Here is an 18,638-nt window from a genome sequence, read left to right as displayed (position 1 = left end):
TAGTAATTGATTTTGGGCAGCTGCCAGAATTAAACTTAAAGGCTTAGTATGACTAGATAATTCAGACCCTCAATCCCACAGCCCCCCCCCCCCATAAAAAAATAATTTCCTTAGTTGCACACTTGCTCACCCACTATTCCTGACAGAATGATGTGTAAAGAATTTTTTTTCAAGTCTGCCAACTCATTACACACTGAAAACATACTCCCAGGTACTGCTTTCTTTTCCATCAAGCCTCCAACTTTTGGCATATACCAGAGGAAAAATTCTGGAGTCTGCTTGGGGTATAAAAGGACCTATGCAAACACTTCAAAGCAAAAATCCTAAAACTTCTAAATATGTCCTCCCATTGTTTTTGTGAATTGCTTATCTAATTTCTATTCCCAATCTTTTCTAACCCCCCGCTGATTGATTCCTAAAGTTAGCATGCAATATTTTATATGCCCAGTTAATTATCCCTTTTAACGGGTCTATATTAAATTATCGAACAGAACGAATGCCGACCGGCCGGATTATCGAAAATGCGGTTCGAGTTCTGGTTTGTGGGATTGGTTTGCAGTGAAGATCGGGAATTTTGCCCTTTCCTCACTGTAGTGCAATCTCTGAGTTGGTATATATAATTAGCAGGGGGGGGTGGGTGGGGGTGCACCCCCCACAAATTCAATCAAGTAATGTGAACGGCCCTTTCGATATTTCGACCGTTTGACATTCGTATCATTCGATAATTTAATATAGACCCTTTTAACAGCAGCTTCTGTGCTACATTCAACTAGAGATCTACCACTGCAGGTCTTTCACTTAGGATTCCCCTATCCCCCTTCTCTTTACCTATACTCTGAAATCAATCCCTAACAAGGAAGGCAATTTCTGGCCTGCAATCAAACTGCCTTCTTGATATCTTCCCATTCTAGTACCTGTCCCTCTTGCCTATTCTCTGCATCTCTAATTGCAGTCATCCCTACAAGCAAAAACGTTCTCCATTCCCATGTTGACAGTTCTGAACATACTTTGCTACTTTATGAATACAATATTCTATGTAGCTGTTTTTCTCCTTTACTGAACCCTTCCCTCCCCTGCTTCGTCATCAACCCTTTCCACTTTGAATTGTAGTTTTCTGCTTATGTATATGAGCCTTAGCTGTGTAGCACTAAAATTCCCTTCAAATCGGGTAATCCTAAACTACCTTGTTTTATAGGAAGGATAAACTTATCCCAGCTGACACCTGTCAGCCCCCCCAAAGATAAAATCCTTCCAACTCTATTAATTACTATCCACAACTTCTCCTCTGGTTGATAAAAATATGCCTCACCTGTGTATAAAACTAAAGGAACTAAAACATTTTTTACTGTTTGTTTCTTGCTATCTATATCTATAGCCCAACAGCTTCCAGTTTCTCAGCTTTTGTGTTAACTTTAGTTTATCCTCTCCCCAGATATCCTTAACTGTCATAACAGAATCCTAATTCATAATCCTAAATACTTCATTTTATCACATCCCCATAAAGGATTTATATTATGTCAAACTTCTATAAGTACGAACGTTGTAATATCGAACCCTAAAGTCCGAAATCCAAAAATAGCAAAGCAATGGCACAATTTTTTTCCCAGGGGAAATAAATGGTGGGCCGTTTTCAGGGCTTTGCTATTTCCTCCACTGTGGTACAATCTTGGAGTTGGTATATTTAAGTAGGGGGTGTGGGGGGCACAACTCACCATGTTGAGGGTGTGGGGTGCAAAGACCCCCACTTACGTTTAAGGTTTAATTTTTTGTCATGGAACAGCGATTTTGTTTTTACCGGGGGGGGGGGGGGGTCGCTGTTCTGTGTTTTTGTTATTCTTGGGTTTTGGACTTTAGGGTTCAATATTACAATGTTTGAACTTGTTAGTTTGACATTGGGATATAACCCCCCCCCCCACAAATATGGCTATCGCTGAATCCAACTTACTTATGATCATACCAATTATATCCTTGAACTTCTGAGTCAGTTGATTTCTTTGCCGATGGTCTAAATATAATGTAAATAAAATGGAAGAGGACACCCCTGCCTGGTTCCTCTGTTCAGACACAAGTTATCAGACAGGAACCCTCCCACTTTGATTTTCTCCTCTAATCTCTCATAGATCCTCCCTAATTAGCCCTACTACTGTATCATGGAATGCAAATGCTTCCACTGCCCTACTCGTATGATCCCAGCTTACTCTATCAAATGCTTTCTCTTCATCAATTCCCAACAGAGGTATATTCTTGCATTCTGCTTCCCTCTGGATCATTATTGTATTAATATTGCCAAATGTTTGCCTCCCCTCCATAAAATCACAATAATCCTTATCTTTAAATTTTGGCAACACCTTTGCCATTATTTTAGCCATTAGACAAAACACTTTACAAACAGTTCAAAACTGAAATGGGCATATATGAAGCTGGATCTGATAGGTCTTTACTGTTTTTAGGTATTACTGTCACCACAGCTTTTCTCCCCCAGGATGTTGAGAATTCCCCTCCTTTTAAAATACTGTTAAACCAAACCTTTCAAATCTTTATCACTTTCTTCCCTCCTAGCTTCCAAACTTCCACCAGAATACCATGTTCCTGGAGACCTTCCTGCAGATTGGTCACACATCACTGGTTTTCTCTCATCTTTTCCTATCTTAACTGTTGAGCCTCATCTTCCTCAAAACCTTGGCATATTTAAGTCTTCCATAAATATTTCCATTTGTGCCTTTTGATTTACCCACTGCTCTGCTTTACACAAATGTTCATAAAATTTCTGAAATATCTCCAATGCCCTACAGGAACTCTGGTTATTTTTCTTGTTATATGTTCCTCAAGTTTGGCAACAACCCTTTACTATTTGCTGCCCAAGTCATTATGCTAAAGGTTTTTGTGCTATGGAGTTGTCCAAAAACAGTTTAACTGCAATTTTTCTAAACTCATGCACATTATCCAGGTACTCCCTTATTTTCTCTTGAGCAATCTGCATTTGCACCTCCTCCTGTTCTGCAAGATTCCCCTTATTCTCCAATACTCGAACCATTACCAGCCCTTCTACATGATTTTTGTTGCTTCTTAACCATAACTTCCTCTTATTTCTACCCTATTTTTAAACTCCTTCATTTTATTCCACTGACTAGCTACAACTTCTACAGCACTTTCCATCTTCCCTAGTAACTCCCGAAAAAATTCTGCTGCCTATTCCTTAAATTCCTCTTTTCTTAATAGGTAGGAGGGGAACCACCAGAGTCTAATTTTTACTTCATTACCCTCCAGATTTATCTTGGAAATTACTGGTGCATGATCTAGAATAGTTAGTGGATGTGTGTCAAAGCTCTCAAATGCATATGTTCCTGTGAAATATAATTTCTACCTAGTCTAGCCCAGTTATTCTACTTGGGGGATACGTAAATTCTCTCCAAGTTCCTACTACTGAATTCACATCTTACATACTAAATATTTTCATAAATCTCTTCAGAAATCCACCCTCTTTTGTTACATTTTCCCTTCCAGGCCACACCAGACACATTCTTACTGCTGCAAATCAGTTTCCAATCCCAACCTTGTACGTAAAATTACCTGCTGAAAGCTGATTTGTCCAAAAATGTTCTTAAGCTTCATAATAGTTTTACGTGGAATATAAATATATGCCAATATAATCCTCATCCTTTGCCAGTAGCCCCTTACTACCACAAATCCACCATTATCTTTCTTTTAGCAATTAGTACTCATTTTTCCTTTGTCCCGGGTAATTCTGCTAAAAATCCACCCTGAAATACTTCAAATTCACATGCTCATTTCTTTCCAAATTTGTCTTGTGTATTAATTATTCTATCCTTTTTCTCTATTTACATTCCAAGATACAATGGACAGTGTTGCCATTACAAGTCATTATTCTCTCCTAGTATATATATATATATCACAGCTTTTCTATTTTAACCCATTTCATTTTACAAGACTTTATGAATAATCCTCAAACACACACACACCCATAACCTGTTAACTTGATACAGAAACTATGTACATCTTCAAATAATGAAGTTTAACTCTCCTAATAGGAACAAAGGTCTCAGCTGCTAACACATACCTTATCTAATCTAAAGTTGAGGTTATTCATGCTAAGATACCTGCGACTGACTGTGTTCCTGATTATACTAACTGGTGTTATCTTTATTCCCTTTCCAGATGTAAAAAACTTGCATGTTTTCAGAAAGCATCGTTTACCCTTGAATAAACCAGTGATTTGGCTTTTTTACTGCCATATAATAATCAGCCTGTCTCCATGGAAACGGGAGAAAAAAAGTAGCCCTCAGCGGCAAGCTTCTAAAGACAAGATGAAACACTTATTGCTAAATGAAAACTTTTCCTTACATTCAGTGTTCTCGTTTACTTGGTTCCACTGAAAACTTATTAGATTAAGCAAATGGTCTTAATCTATACATTCACTTATGCAAAAATAAGCCAAAACATATCAGCTCTACATAAATCATGATCTGTGTTCTTTTACACCATATCCCCCACCTCAACAACCCAAGATTACAGCCTAACTTAAACATGCTTTTGTCTAGTCTTTCTCTGTGTACAGTAATGCCTACACTAATTAAAAAAAAAAGAAAAATGGCATCTTCTTACTTTAGTACCTTTATCACATGCAATAATTATAATGCTTTACTGTAAAACAATTTATATGAAAAGTTTTAAAGATATACTATTAAAAACATTGTTTTACTTGGTTACCCTTTTCCTTCCTATTCCCTTCCCCTTAGTATCCTTTTAGACATCAATGACACAAAGTGAGGCAAATGCCTTTCAGTTCCCCACAAGTTAAAGTCAACAAAAATCCACACTATTTTTCATGTACAGCCCTATTTCACAAATGCAACTGATGCTTTGCAATCTTATTTACTCAAGAATGCCTATGTTGCTGGTCTTCCTGTTCCAACACAACCATTTTTATCAGTATTAATCTGACACAGTATAATTTGTTACCCCTTTGCAAGAGCCTTACAGTATTTGGCTGGTGGCAGCAATCTATCCTGTGGTCTGGACAGAAGACACAGCTGGTGAATCTGAGTCAGCCTTTCCCAAGTGTGTGTGTGTGTGTGTGTGTGTGTGTGTGTGTGTGTGTGTGTGAAAAATCAGACATTAAAGTGTGTGTGCTAGATACTTGGAACTGAGACACAGTGCTCCAAGGTGGGTCATGTTTGGGATCTAAAGTGACAGAGTCGAGTCCCAGTGGAGTGTTTTCCCAGTGTGCTCTTGGAGGAAATTGTGCTTGATGCAGAGCTGCCCTTACAATAATGTGTAAATCAATTCCTGTTTTTTAGTGTCTGCCTCTCACCAGTGTTAGTGGTGAGGATTGGGGCTCCTTGATTACTGGCCCATGGCAAAGAGGGGCTTATCAGAGCTTCATTGTCTCTCCATGTGCTTTATCAGAAAAATGACAACCAAATTCTCCTGTTTGATGGCTCACTTTTTGTTAGACAAAGTTTCATATTTCCTCCTTAACCTGTTCTGCATCAACAAATGCCTTTGATCCTCCAGGAAAAAATATATTCTGAAGGCAGCTGGATACAGCAGCTTGAATTTCACAACTATCTCAATATTACCCGACTGCTGTAATAAATGTTTCTTCTCTGCCCGATGTACAGTGAATAATCATTTTCCACTTTACACTTTGGCCACATTTTTGTCAGGATCAACTCTTTCTGCTGGTAAGACTGAATCTTTACTAATACAGGTCTTGGCTGCTTTCTCATGGTCAGGTTTGGGGCATACACAATGTGCCCTTCCAATTAACAGATTCTGCTGTGGAATACAAGTCCAGCTGCATATTTGTGACTTCATAAAATTAATGAAGTCCATTTCTTCTAGTTTCTCTGGTATAGCAGAATTCTCAGGTTTTCCCCTACATGCTCTGTCCTCTAGTTCAATTATTTGAAACATCTCTTCTTGGGCAGTATCATACTCATCCAGCCTTTTGATTTTTATAGTTTTATCAGTTCATCTGAATATCTATTTAAAGCTTCTTCCATTTTCCCAGCCTTTTGTTTGAATATATATACTCCTTCAGTGTTTTACTTATTTCAATTGACTCCAAGTACATCTGACTTATTTTTCCTCTTGATCACCAGAAGCCGTAATTTTGCACCAAAGTTGCAGCTTGAGCTGCCTTTTTGCTGTAACAGCTGCAGGATTCTTCCTAGTCAGTGTTTTCTCTTCACCTTTTCTAACTAAATTTTCTTTCAGCCTCTCTTAGGTTCTTTGCTGACATCTAGGCAGTGTACTTACTAGCCAGTAATTGAATTTACTAAACAGGACAGGGTTCCTGGTCCTTGTTTTGCATTTTTTTCCATGCTGGGAGAGCTGAAGTTAAGCTGTTAATCAGTGTGCAGCCATCTTAGAAAAGCACAAAACATGACTAGACATATTTGGGGGGGGGGGATATCCCCTTTATAGTAACGCCTTCCAAGAAAACGTGTTTCTGTTGAACAAGTGAAAAACTGATGTGCATAGTTTTCTGCTAAAATGACAACTCTACTACTGATACCCATACACTATGTGCACTGACTATACAGTTAACTTAAGGTCTCTCTTCACTGAAACTTGTCTTTTCCATGGGCTGTGTATTGACAATTTTCAATTCAATTATACTTAAACCAGGCCAATTCTGTTTAAAAATTAAAGAGGAGACAGCAATACAGGTTTGCACAACTACACAATGATTCATGAAATGCACAGCCACTGCTACAGTGGATTACTTCCAGCACTTAAAGGAATTTTGACTTCCTGTATGCAAGGGTGTACTATGTGCTTAGAAGGCACATTTTAAGGGCTGCTTCAGTGTTTGTCTGGGATTCTTTTCAGCTTCCACAGACATCTGCAATATACCACACAGGCTGGAAACAAAACAGGAAATGGGAGGGTTCAAGCTACTTAACTACAACAATGTGCCCAATTTGCACATATGCTGCAAATGCACCACATGGGATAGAAAAAGAGAGGTTAGGAACAGCAAAAATAGATTGCAGTTTCATTTTACTGTTTATTAAACAACTCTTAAGATATATTGATATGTACCTATTAGTGTGTGAAAACATGCCATATTGATGACGAACTTTGCATTTGCAAGTAAAGCACAACACAAGGAAATAACGATTTAAGAACTGTTTATTGCTAGTACTTCATTTTGCAGTCTCTCAATGTCTTTTTGCTCTCATTATGACATGTAACAGATACAAATTCATCAACATCTTTCTGGATTGCTAAGAGTATTACTATTAAGAGTGATCCTTCTGCCAAATACACCAAAACACCACACAGAGAAGGATCCTCAGTAACAAAAAAAACAAAGAACCAAGCACAGTCGAGGCTCCCCTAAATCCAAAGCAGAAAACCAAATCAAGAATTTTTCCAGTAACCACTCTCTCAAAAGAAAGGTTTCGTGAAGGGCCAAATGGTGCATATATCAAGAATAGTGTCTGAAGATGATCAGTTTACAGTAGAAATCGATCAATTAATAGATATGTTTATTAATAGGGGTTACCTCACTAAATGTTAAATGAAGTTAAGGAAGAAGTATGTAGGAAAAAAAGAAGTTATGTACTCACCATAACGTTCCATGTTTGTAGTCCATCTCACCCTTCATTCTTACATATGGGATAGGAAGCCGATCCTCTGCTCCGACTCGGCCTATTTACAAGCTGGAAGTCTTATAGTTGGCTTGTGGCTAGGTAGCTATCCCATAGTGCACCAGTACAATGCCCGGATCTTGTTTGCTGCTAACTAGGAGAGATAATAACAAAAATACCAAAGAAGCCAATACTAAAAGGTCTCCATAAAAAACGGATAATAATGTTTTTCTGTCTCCGGGTACTTCCAGGCTGGGGGTAGGCAGGTGGATTTGTAAGAATGAAGGGTGAGATGGACTACAAACATGGAACGTTATGGTGAGTACATAACTTTTTTATGTTCTCTAGTCCTATCTCACCTTCATTCTTACATATGGGACAGCGTCCCTAGCACCTTATTCTTGGGTGACTCAAGGAAAAATACTCCTGAGTCCTGTGGAACCAAATGAAGCTCTACCTCTGGAGGTTAAATCCAATTTGTAACGAGTAATAAAAATGAGAGGGGTAGCCCATGTAGCTGCTGCACAATTATCAAGTGGGACCCTAGCTTGAAAGGTTGCAGAGGTAGACAGATCTAGTAGAATGAGCCTTGACTTTAAAGGGTAAAGGTCTACCCTCAGAATTGTAAACATAAGCTATTCAGCTAAAAATCCAATTAAAGAGGGCCACTTTGGAAACTTGTAAGCTTGACCTGGAGTCAGAGAAGGAAATGAATAACTGATCTGATTTCCCTAGTCCGGTACAAATAAAAACGTAATTGTCTATGGACATCCAGCTGGTGAAACCTGTATTCAGCTGCGTTGGAATGATTCGTAAAGAACACTGGAATTTCTATGGATTGATTCAAAGTGGCATGGGAACAGACCTTGGGGACAAAGGAGGGATTAGTATGAAGGGAACCCTGTCCTTGTGAAAAATCAGATAAGGGGGTTTTAAAGACAATGCTTGCAACTCTTAGACACTCATCTGGCCAACGTGATAGCCACCAGAAACAAAGTCTTCCAAGACAGGAATTTCAAAGAAGATGAATGAGAAGGCTCAAAGGGCAGAGAAATCAATTTGGATAACACAAAATTTAAATCCCATGAGGCAAAAGCTTCTTGAAAGGGGGGTCTTAAAGTGGCACCTTTAAGTAAGGCTTTGCACAGCTTATGTGACCATCAGATTAGAATCTTAGAATCTTGAAAACCTAGATGAAAGTTTGAAATTGCTGCCAATTGAACTCAGATAGTGGCAGCCGCAGATCCCTAGTGAAAAAGCTCAGACAGGAATTCCAAAACCACTGGAATGGAGGCAGAGTAAGGGTCAACATTCATTTTCTTCCCCCAGATAGAGAATCCACTCCATTTACTGGAATATAGTCTCCTAGTGGAAGGTTTATGAGAAGACGTAAGGATATGAGTCACGGAGGGTGAGAAGTCATGAAGCCTGACTAGGGATGGAACTGGAGCAGCCACGCTGTCAAATTGAGGGTATGTAAAGAGGGGTGAAGCGAACCTGACATGTGAGTCAACAGGTCTGGAGCTGGGTCCAGGATCCAAGGATCGTCCATGAGAAGGGGTCCGAGGAAGGGGAACCAAACCAGATGAGGCAAGTAAGGAACAATGAGGATAAGTTTGCTTCCGAGCCATTTCGCTTTCTGAATAACCTTGGTAATGAGAGGAAAGGGAGAAAAAGCATACAGGAGACCCAGGGGCCAATCGTGAACAAGTGTCTCTCTCTGACTCCCCCGGAGGGGGGATGAGGGAGAAGTAGGTGCTGCATTTGGCACGGACTGGACTGGCAAAGAGGTCGCAGCAAGGCTGTCCCTATCTGTGGAAAATCTGTTCCGCAGTTTCCTGTTTCAGAGACCACTCATGAGGCATAAGGATTGCCCTGCTGAGCTTGTTGGCTATCACATTGGTCGTCCCTGGAATGTGCATTGCCACGCTGGGAAGCTATCACCCATTTCCAAACTCGCATCGCCTCTCGACAGAGTGGGTATGATCTGGTTCCACTCTGTTTGTTGATATACCATACTACCGACATATCTGATTGTATTGCAATAGTCCCCAGAGGCAGAAGGTCATGGAGTGCTTGCAACACGAGGAGCACCACCCTCATCTCTAGAATGTTGATATGCAGGTGAGCCTCATGATCTTGCCATGTGCCTTGGGCAGTCCTGCCAAGATAATGCCCCCATCTGTGAGGCATCAGTGGTCATAGTGGCAACGGGTTGGTGAGGAACAAATTAGGTGCCCATGGTTAACTGATTGGGTAGTGTCCACCAAAGGAGGTCCTTCTTGCAAAATTCTGTCAGCAGAATGTGATGAGATAATGGGAGGTGCTGAAAAGACCATTGGGACGACAGGAGCCACCGAAGAATTCTCATGTGTAGCCTGGCTAGTGGCATTAGTAATATGGTGAAAGCCATGGTCCCTAGAAGATGCAGAAGTCTTGGCTTTGAGCTTTTGTAAGGGGAGAAGACGTTGAATTTGAAGAACCAGATTCTGTGCCCTTTCGTCAGGAAGACGAGCCAACATGTAGACTGTCTCCATCTCTGCGCTTATAGAAATCACAGATTGAGAGGGCAGTAAGGTAGATTTTTCCCAATTTAAAGAAATTCCCAGATGGGCACAAAGTTGAACAGTAGTGTCCCTGGTCTGAAGTAGTAGATGCCTGGTGGAGGTTGTCAAGAGCCAGTCGTCCAGATACAGAAACACCTGGAATCTTCGACGTCTCAGGTGAGCTGTCACTACTGCCATACATTTGGTGAACACCCTGGGGGCTGTGGTGAGATCAAAGGGCAGAGCACGAAACTGGTAATGACTGGCTCCCAGCCGGAAGCGTAGATGACTCCTCGATGCCCTGTCCATTTTTATGTGGTAGTAGGCATCTTGGAGATCTATTGAGCACATCCAATTGTCTTTCCCTAATAATGGGAGTATAGACTGCAGTGTCACCATCTGGAACTTGTCTGTTACTGATTTGTTCAATCTGCTTAGGTCCAGAATGGGCCTCCAGTCCCCTGTATGTTTTGGCACTAAAAAGAATCTGGAGTAAGTTCCGGAAACTATTTGGTCTGCTGGGACAGTTAAGATGACTCTCTTTGACAGCAACTTATTGACCTCCACAGTTGCCTGATCCCTGTGACTGGGTGGAACATCTGGGATCTTCTTGGAACAGGTGGAAGACAAAAGGGTATGACAACCTCTGGTAATTCTTTGTACCCACTTGTCTTGAGTGATACCCAGCCAGGCTTCTGGCTACAAAGAAATGCGACCCCTGACCAGCACCAGAGAAGCACAGTCGGGCCCCAAATCAAGAGCCCTGGTAAGGCCGGCCCCAAAAGCAATCGTGATCTCCCTGGTTTTGCGGACCGCCCCTGCCTCTAGGGTGACATTTACCATTTCCTTCTCTGCCTCTGAAGGAGAAGTCACCCTGTGCATCCTGGAAAAACCTCTGGGACTTCTTGAACCACATTTTACCACCCCTCTGACACTTAGGGTATGGTCTAGAGGGAACAATAAAATGTACTCCCACAGCAGAGTGTTTTGCCTTCTTGCTCGCACCGGGTGAGTGTCCTTTACCTTAGGTCCAAACAATGAGGAACTGAAGGGGGTGTTTAAACAGTTCCGCAAAGTTACACAAACGCATCCAGAAATGACACCTTAGGGAAATTCCTGAACCTGCTGCTCTACTTGCTCCATCGGCTGCATGCGAAATAAGCCGCATGGAAGAGTTGATGATAGAGTTCAAGGTGGACAACTGGGCAGAAACCTTGTCAGGGACTCAGTACATGTACCTTGAAGAGAATCTACTCACTCTTTAAGGAGATCTCTCTGAAGTCTCGTGAAGTGAGTAAGGTAGTTCAGCGATCTAAGGGTAAATGCCACTGAACTAAAGATATACTTCCCGTACCTATCCATCGTTAGAGACTCCTTATTCGGTGGATGAACAGAAGTCTCAGATAGCTCCTTCTTAGTGGCCGACGCCACCACCATGGCATCTACGGGAACACCTTTAGACAAAAAAATCTTTCTCAGGAGGGGCAGAAAGAAACATATTCAGTCTCCTGGGGACTGGCTCCATGTCATCAGGAGTATCCCCCACACCTTTTGACTAAAGCTCCATCAGTTCATCGAAAGGTGGAGACACCCACGAGGCTGAAGGTTGAAACCCGAAAGCCTTCAGGTACACCAACTTCTCATCAAAAGCGGTGACAGTGGACCAGCCGCACCTCTGCTTAAGGTTTGCCAGGATGTCTACGAAGGACACAGAGGACGACTTGGGGACCCTTCTGACTCCTTGAGGTCAGTGTCAGAGGTCAGAGACTTATCCTGGGAGTCTATATGCTTCCTCTTACATGTTCTCTTCCGCAGGGGCTCCTCAGAAGGACATTCCGAGGAGGTCTCGGAAGAATGAGGGCTACCAGCCTGTGGCTTCTGAGGCTGAGGGTCTCTGCTGTCCACAGAGGAGAAGGAGCTGAGATAGAAATAGGTGCTTTAGGGGGAAGAGTGTCGGGACCTCTGGTAGGCGCTGATGATCGGGACAGCACACTCCTCATCATCTTGAATGCCGACCTCTCCGGCTCCAAAGACATCCCCGGCTCCGAGGAGACTGAGGATGTCATCGGCTCCAAGACAGACATGGGGTCCGAACTCACCCTAGCCAGCGCGCCAAGAGGAAGACTTGGAACCAAAGAAGTTTGGTTCCAAGCATCCCTGTCGGGGCCAACCGGGGAGCTTCGGCCCCTAGACACTACGGACGGCGCCGAAAGTGTCGGAGCACAACTCTGATCCGAAGCTGCCAGAGGAGGAGCTGGAAATGAAGGTTCCACCAGTAGTACCAAACACTCCGGCTCTGAAAGACCAGTATGGCTCAGAGGAGGAATAATCGCAGAGGGCTGAACGGAACAGAACAGACTGGGTCGGAGCCAACAGCAATTTAGACAAAGCAGAGGACTTCAACAGTCTCAGCACTACCCTCTCCACATCATCTTCTGATAAACTCCTGGAAGACCTGGATGGCAGAGTAGGAGAGTGGGATCTCGAGGTATCAGAGATTTTAATATAGTGGAGGCTGGTAGAGGATCCATAGACCGGCTCCGTGAAATGGTCTCAGTGGTCGGCTCCGAAATACTTTGAACCGACCCTGTAGTCACAGTAGTGCTCTCAATCAGCACCAAGCTCTGAGGAGCTGAAGAGGCAGAAGACTTATCCATTTTCGTGATTTTAAGAAGTGGCTCCGAGACACCAGCTGGTGCAGGGAGAGCCTCTTAGAGGACTTTTCCTTTTTGGATCCCAGAGATCTAGAAGAGGAAGAGCTAGCTAGATCTTCCTCAAAGGAAGGTTTAAGAAGACCTTTTAGGATGAGCTCATTTTTACATTCTTGCAACACCCTAGGACTAAACGACTGGCAAAATAAGGTTTCCTGTAAACGGATGGCCCCTTGACAGTAAACGCAGTTACTGTGGCCATCCATGATGGACATTTTCTGTGAGCATTTAATACATTTCTTGAAGCCAGATGGCTTATGGTCCTTACTAACTTTGGACATTCTCACAAAATGCACATACACAGAAAGAAAAAGAGGGAGAAGACTAGGTCCTCTAATTTAAATGGGCCTAGCCCTGCAGAAAGAAAAAGACACCACGTGGACTAGGTCCTCTAACTTAAATGGGCCTACCCGGGCAAGGAAGGGAATGGAAAACAACTAGGTCTTCTAACTAAAACAGACCTAGTTAAGAGACAAAGGCAGGAATGTCACACACAAACAAAAACACAGTGAAACTTTCAATATATTAAGAAAAAAACAGAACAGTGTTCTGACAACACCACTAATAAAGCTTATAGCTAAAGAATCAAAACAGAACAGAAGCTCATCCTGTTAACTACGCTAACAATTTAGCAAGCGGCAATCCACCAAAAACAGACGAATTCCTAATAACTACACACACCAAACTAAGCACAAAGGTGCCTACAAATACCAAACTATGAATAACATGAACAAACAGCACACAGGATACCAATACGATCAAGCCAAAAGGCCAGTTATCAATAGATTGCACACAAAAGCGCAATTATAAAGGTAACTATTCTAAACTACGCTAACTATGCTAAACTATGATACAACAGGTTAGTCTAGAAAATACAAAAATGTTGAATAAATTTTGAATAAATTCAAAAAACTTAGCCAGAGCCAAAGAGAAGCACAGCCGAACTCGACATGGCAAACGAGATCTGGAGATTGTACTGGTGCACCATGGAATACCTACCTAGCCATGAGCCAACTAGAAGACTTCCAGCTTGTAAATGCCCCGATCCCACATGTAAGAATGAAGGTGAGATAGGACTACAGGACATTAATGTGTCTTTCCATAGTTGGGTAAGGGGATACAAGGTGGAACAAAGGTTAGGCAATGACTACCAATTATCAAAACATTTTGAACAAACCATGATTATTAAATATGGCAATGAGAGTAGTTATTAAACAGATTAGAAATAATTGGAAGTTAATTGAGAATGATATCACTACTAATAAATGTCTTGAGCAGTTGTCCACAATTTATATATAAAAGACATTTAAATATTAAGTAGAGGTTTGAAAGAGGCAACACCAAGCAGGTTACTGTAAACAAAGTAGGTAAAGGTAAAACAGTGCGGTTCCTGCCAACAATGCAAGTATATTTTTGAAGGGCAGATACTGCAACTTAAGTGTCACAATTATGATTTCAAGTTGAATTACGCTTGTGACTAATTCCACAGGGGTGGTGTATACTGCATTTTGTGACTACTGCCATGGATATTTAATGCACCTTATAAACATAAGTTAACTTTCACTAATAAGTTTTATTTTTTTCTATACTACTTAATCTTAGAGGGAGGTCCATGGAAACTTGGGCTCAGGTACCAGAAGCTTCTGTGGCAGATTAGATTACATTAGATGATATGGTGTCTTTAAGCAGAGTGCTAAAACTGCAAGCAGCGAAGCTTTAAGTGATTATTTAAGCTGAATGAAAGTGAATTTATTAGCTATTTAAATAGAGTTTTAAAATATTGACTGTTTTTAGTAACTTTATGTACAAGATTTATATTTATCATATTCAACTGTAGCATACATTTTAATACATGAACGTGTATTCAATTTGATTTGAGTGTCATTTGATTGGTTTGCATTTTATTGCTAGTTCAGATAAAGCCCCAGTCTGTTAAGGGACAAAAGTGCACAACTAGTTACAAAGAAAATATTTGGTGCTTTTATTTTACGAGTTGGGTGTTTTATGGACCCAGATTCCTAATTTGGTTTCCCACTTTGGATTTAGGTGGACCTTGGCTCTGTCTGGTTTACATATACACAATCTCATCCTTTCAATCATTATCAAATCAAATCACCATATATGGAAAGAGGGACAGAGGAACAGAAAGGGGAAACTGGTCCGTTCAAAATGCTCATCAGCCAGAGGCGACCACTAAAAGGGGGAGTCATTTGGACAGGATGTAGGGGACCCCAATATCCCCGTCTGAGGGACAAATCTGATTCAATAATCAAAATCACAAACGCAACATGGTTCCAAAGTCATAAGGGGAGTGCAGTGCTGTCATGTGTATGGGGTTCCAAAATCCACTCCTAACTGCATACTTACCACTTGCAGATCTGTGTCTTTGGCCTAGCACCTCAGGCCCTTTTCTCATCACTCTCTCTGGACCACAGTATCATCAGATGCCCCTTTGCAAACAATTTTCAATTACACATGCACACACACCAGTTACTTGACCACTACTGACTTAGCCAAAGTACACAAAATGATAATTCATTGGTAGCATGCTCAACTGATCTAGGTGATTTGGAGAAGGAAGAGACAGTCTTAACAACATACAGTGCTACATGATAATAGTCTACGATAATAATCACAACTTAAAAGTAAATAAACCCTATAAACAATAAAAAGAACAAGACGTTATGTACTCACCATAACCTTCGATGTATGTAGTCCATCTCTCCTTACATTCTTACCCGTGGGTTCGGAGCTGAACCTTGGTTCCGAATCGGCCATACTCTAGCTTGAAGTCTTCAATTGGCTCGTGACTAAGAGGTATCCCATCATGCAACAGGTATATTCCCCAGATCTTGTTTGCTGCAAGCACACACACAGACAAACAACCCCTACAGAAAGGACTACTGACACCTAGAGACTATACCTCCAGGTCCTCCAGGAGGGGGTAGGAGGGACGGTTAGTAAGAATGTAAGGAGTGATGGACTACATACATTGAACATTATGGTGAGTACATACCTTCTGCACCTTGATCTTGGGTGGCTCAGTGAAAAATACTCTTGAGCACTGTGGAACCAAAGGAAGATCTGCCTCTAGAGACCAGATCTAATTTGTAATGACTAATAAAGGTATGAGGCGAAGCCTATGTTGCTGCAGCACAGTCATCATCCATAGACATCCTAGCCTGAAATGCAGTTGAGGTAGCCACAGATAGTGTAGAATGAGCCTTCACTTTAAAGGGTAATTCTTTGCCATGGGAAGCATACGTAAATGAGATGCAATCAGAGATCCAGCGAGACAAGGTTACTCCAGCGAGACAAGGTTACCTTAGAAACAGGAACCCCAAGTCTAGTGTCTGAAAACGAGAAACATTTGATCTGATTTCCTGAAATCTTTTGTCCTATCTAAATAGAAATGCAATTGTCTATGAACATCTAGCTGATGAAACTTAAATCTGCCTTGTTGGAGAATTCAGGAAAAAACACAGGCAACTCAATGGATTGGTTGATACTGACAATAGAGGCAACCTTTGGAGCAAAAGGAGGATTGGTTCTTAAGGAGACCCTATCTTTGTGAAACACCAAATAAGATGGCTTAATCAATAATGCTTGGAGTTCAGACACCCGCCTAGATGAAGTTATGGCTACCAAGAATACTGTCTTCCATGACAAGAATTTAATGTTGCACGTAGCTGCGGGCTTCAAAGGGAGTTGAGGTGAGCTTCTGTAATACAAAAATGAGGTCCCATGGCATTACTGGATCAAAGACTGAAGGTCGGAGTAACAATGTCCCTTTCAGAAAAGCCCTACAAAGCCTATGAGCCATAAGGTTGGGCTCATTAGCAACGTGAAAGGTAGAAATCGCTGCCAGTTGCACTTTAATGGTTGCTGCAGCTGACCCCTGACTGAACAGCTGAGAAAATTTCTAATATTGCAGAAATAGATGCTGTATAAGGATCAATATGTCTCTCATGGGCCCAAATATAAAATCTCTTCCACTTACTGGAATAAATCTTCCTGGTAGAAGGCTTGTGGGAAGATGATAGAATATGGACCACTTCCGGGGAAAAATCATGAAGCCTGACTAAGGATGGAACTGGAGCAGCCAAGCTGTCAACTTGAGGGTCTGGATGGAGGGATGGAACTGTCCTGACATAAGAGTCAGCAGATCTAGAGCTGGGTCCAGAATCCAGGGCTTGTCCATTAGACAGAGTTGAAGGAAGGGAAACCAAATCTGATGAGGCCAGTGTGGGGCAATGAGGATCATTTTGCTTCTCAAAGACTGTGCTTTCTGAACGACCTTTGATAACAGAGGTAACGGTGGGAAGGTGTAGAGAAGACCGGAGGGCCAATCATTAACCAGAGCGTCCCTGGGTGTCTCCTCCTCCAGGGGGATAAGGGTGAAGTAGCTGCTGCATTTGGCATTGAGGGGGTTGGCAAGTAGATCACAGCAAGGCTGACCCCATCTGTGGAATATCTTCTCCGCAACATAATTGTTCAGGGACCACTCGTGAGGCATTAGGATAGCTCTGCTTAGCCTGTCGGCAATCACGTTGGACTTCCCTGGTATATGCGTTGGAACTAGAAAGCGTTGGGAAGACGCCGCCCACTGCCAAACTCGAAGTGCCTCTCTGCAAAGGGGGTATGATTTGGTTCCTTCCTGTTTGTCCAGATACCATACCACTGACATGTTGTCTGAGTGGATTGCAATTGTCCCCAAGAGGGAGAAAGCTCTTAAGTGCTTGCAACGCTAATAGCACTGCTCTAAACTCCAAGACATTGATATGCAAATGGGTCTCGTGATCCTGCCACGTGTCTTGGACTGTCCTGCCGAGATAATGCCCTCCCCACCCAATCTGGGAGGCATCCAGGGTCACCGTGGCAACTGGAGAAGATGGAACAAAAGGCTTGCCCACATTGAGATTGCTGGCCTGAAGCCAACAGTGTAGATCCTGCTTGCACGTGTCCGTAATCAGAATAGAATGGGAGAGTGGAAGATGCTGTAGTGACCACTGGGCGAAAAGCAGCCACTGAAGAACCCTCATGTGTAGTCTGGCAAGGGGAACTAGCATAATCGTGGCAGCCATGGTCCCTAGTAACTTGAGGACCACTTTTGCCTTGACCTTCCTCAATGGTAGTTAAGGCGTATACCTGCTGTTGTAGAGCCTGAATTCCCTCTTCTGGTAAGACGACCCTCATGAGCACTGTATCTAGTTCGGCGCCGATAAAGGTGACACGCTGCAAGGGCAATAATGCAGATTTTTTCCAATTTAGAGTAATTCCTAACCTTTGGCACAGTGTAATGGTGGCGTCCCTGGTCTGTAACAGTAGATTGCCTGGTGGTGGCAGAAAGGAGCCAGTCGTCCAGGTACGGAAACACTTGGAATCCCTGACGTCTCAAGTGAGCCGTTACCACTGACATGCATTTGGTGAACACCCTTGGGGCTGTGGTGAGACCAAAGGGCAGATCGCGAAACTGAAAATGACTGGTTCCCAGCAGGAAGCGTAGATGACTTCTCGATGCCCTGTCCATCTTGATATGATAGTAAGCATCTTTGAGGTCGATGGAGCACATCCACACATCTTTCCCTAACAGAGGGAGTATTGACTGTAAGGCGACCATGCAGAACTTGGACTTTTGTACATGAAGGTTCAATCGGCTGAGATCCAAGATGGGTCTCAGGTCCCCTGTTCTTTTCGGCATCACAAAGAATCTGGAGTAAGTCCCTAATACTACTTGGCCTGTGGGGACAGGCTGGATG

The 18,638-nt window shown here is 42.3% G+C and overlaps 1 protein-coding gene across 1 annotated transcript in view; it reads right to left on the bottom strand.

Moving 5' to 3' along the window:
• Positions 1-18,638, bottom strand: part of TRAF2 (TNF receptor associated factor 2) — a 1,028,101-nt gene that overhangs the window by 197,696 nt on the left and 811,767 nt on the right. The window lies entirely within an intron of this gene.

This window comes from Protopterus annectens, chromosome 16.part0 (genome assembly GCF_019279795.1).
Source record: "Protopterus annectens isolate FY-2018-M chromosome 16.part0, PAN1.0, whole genome shotgun sequence".
Classification (NCBI taxonomy): Eukaryota; Metazoa; Chordata; order Ceratodontiformes; family Protopteridae; genus Protopterus; species Protopterus annectens.
This window is presented reverse-complemented; position numbering and strand designations above follow the sequence as displayed.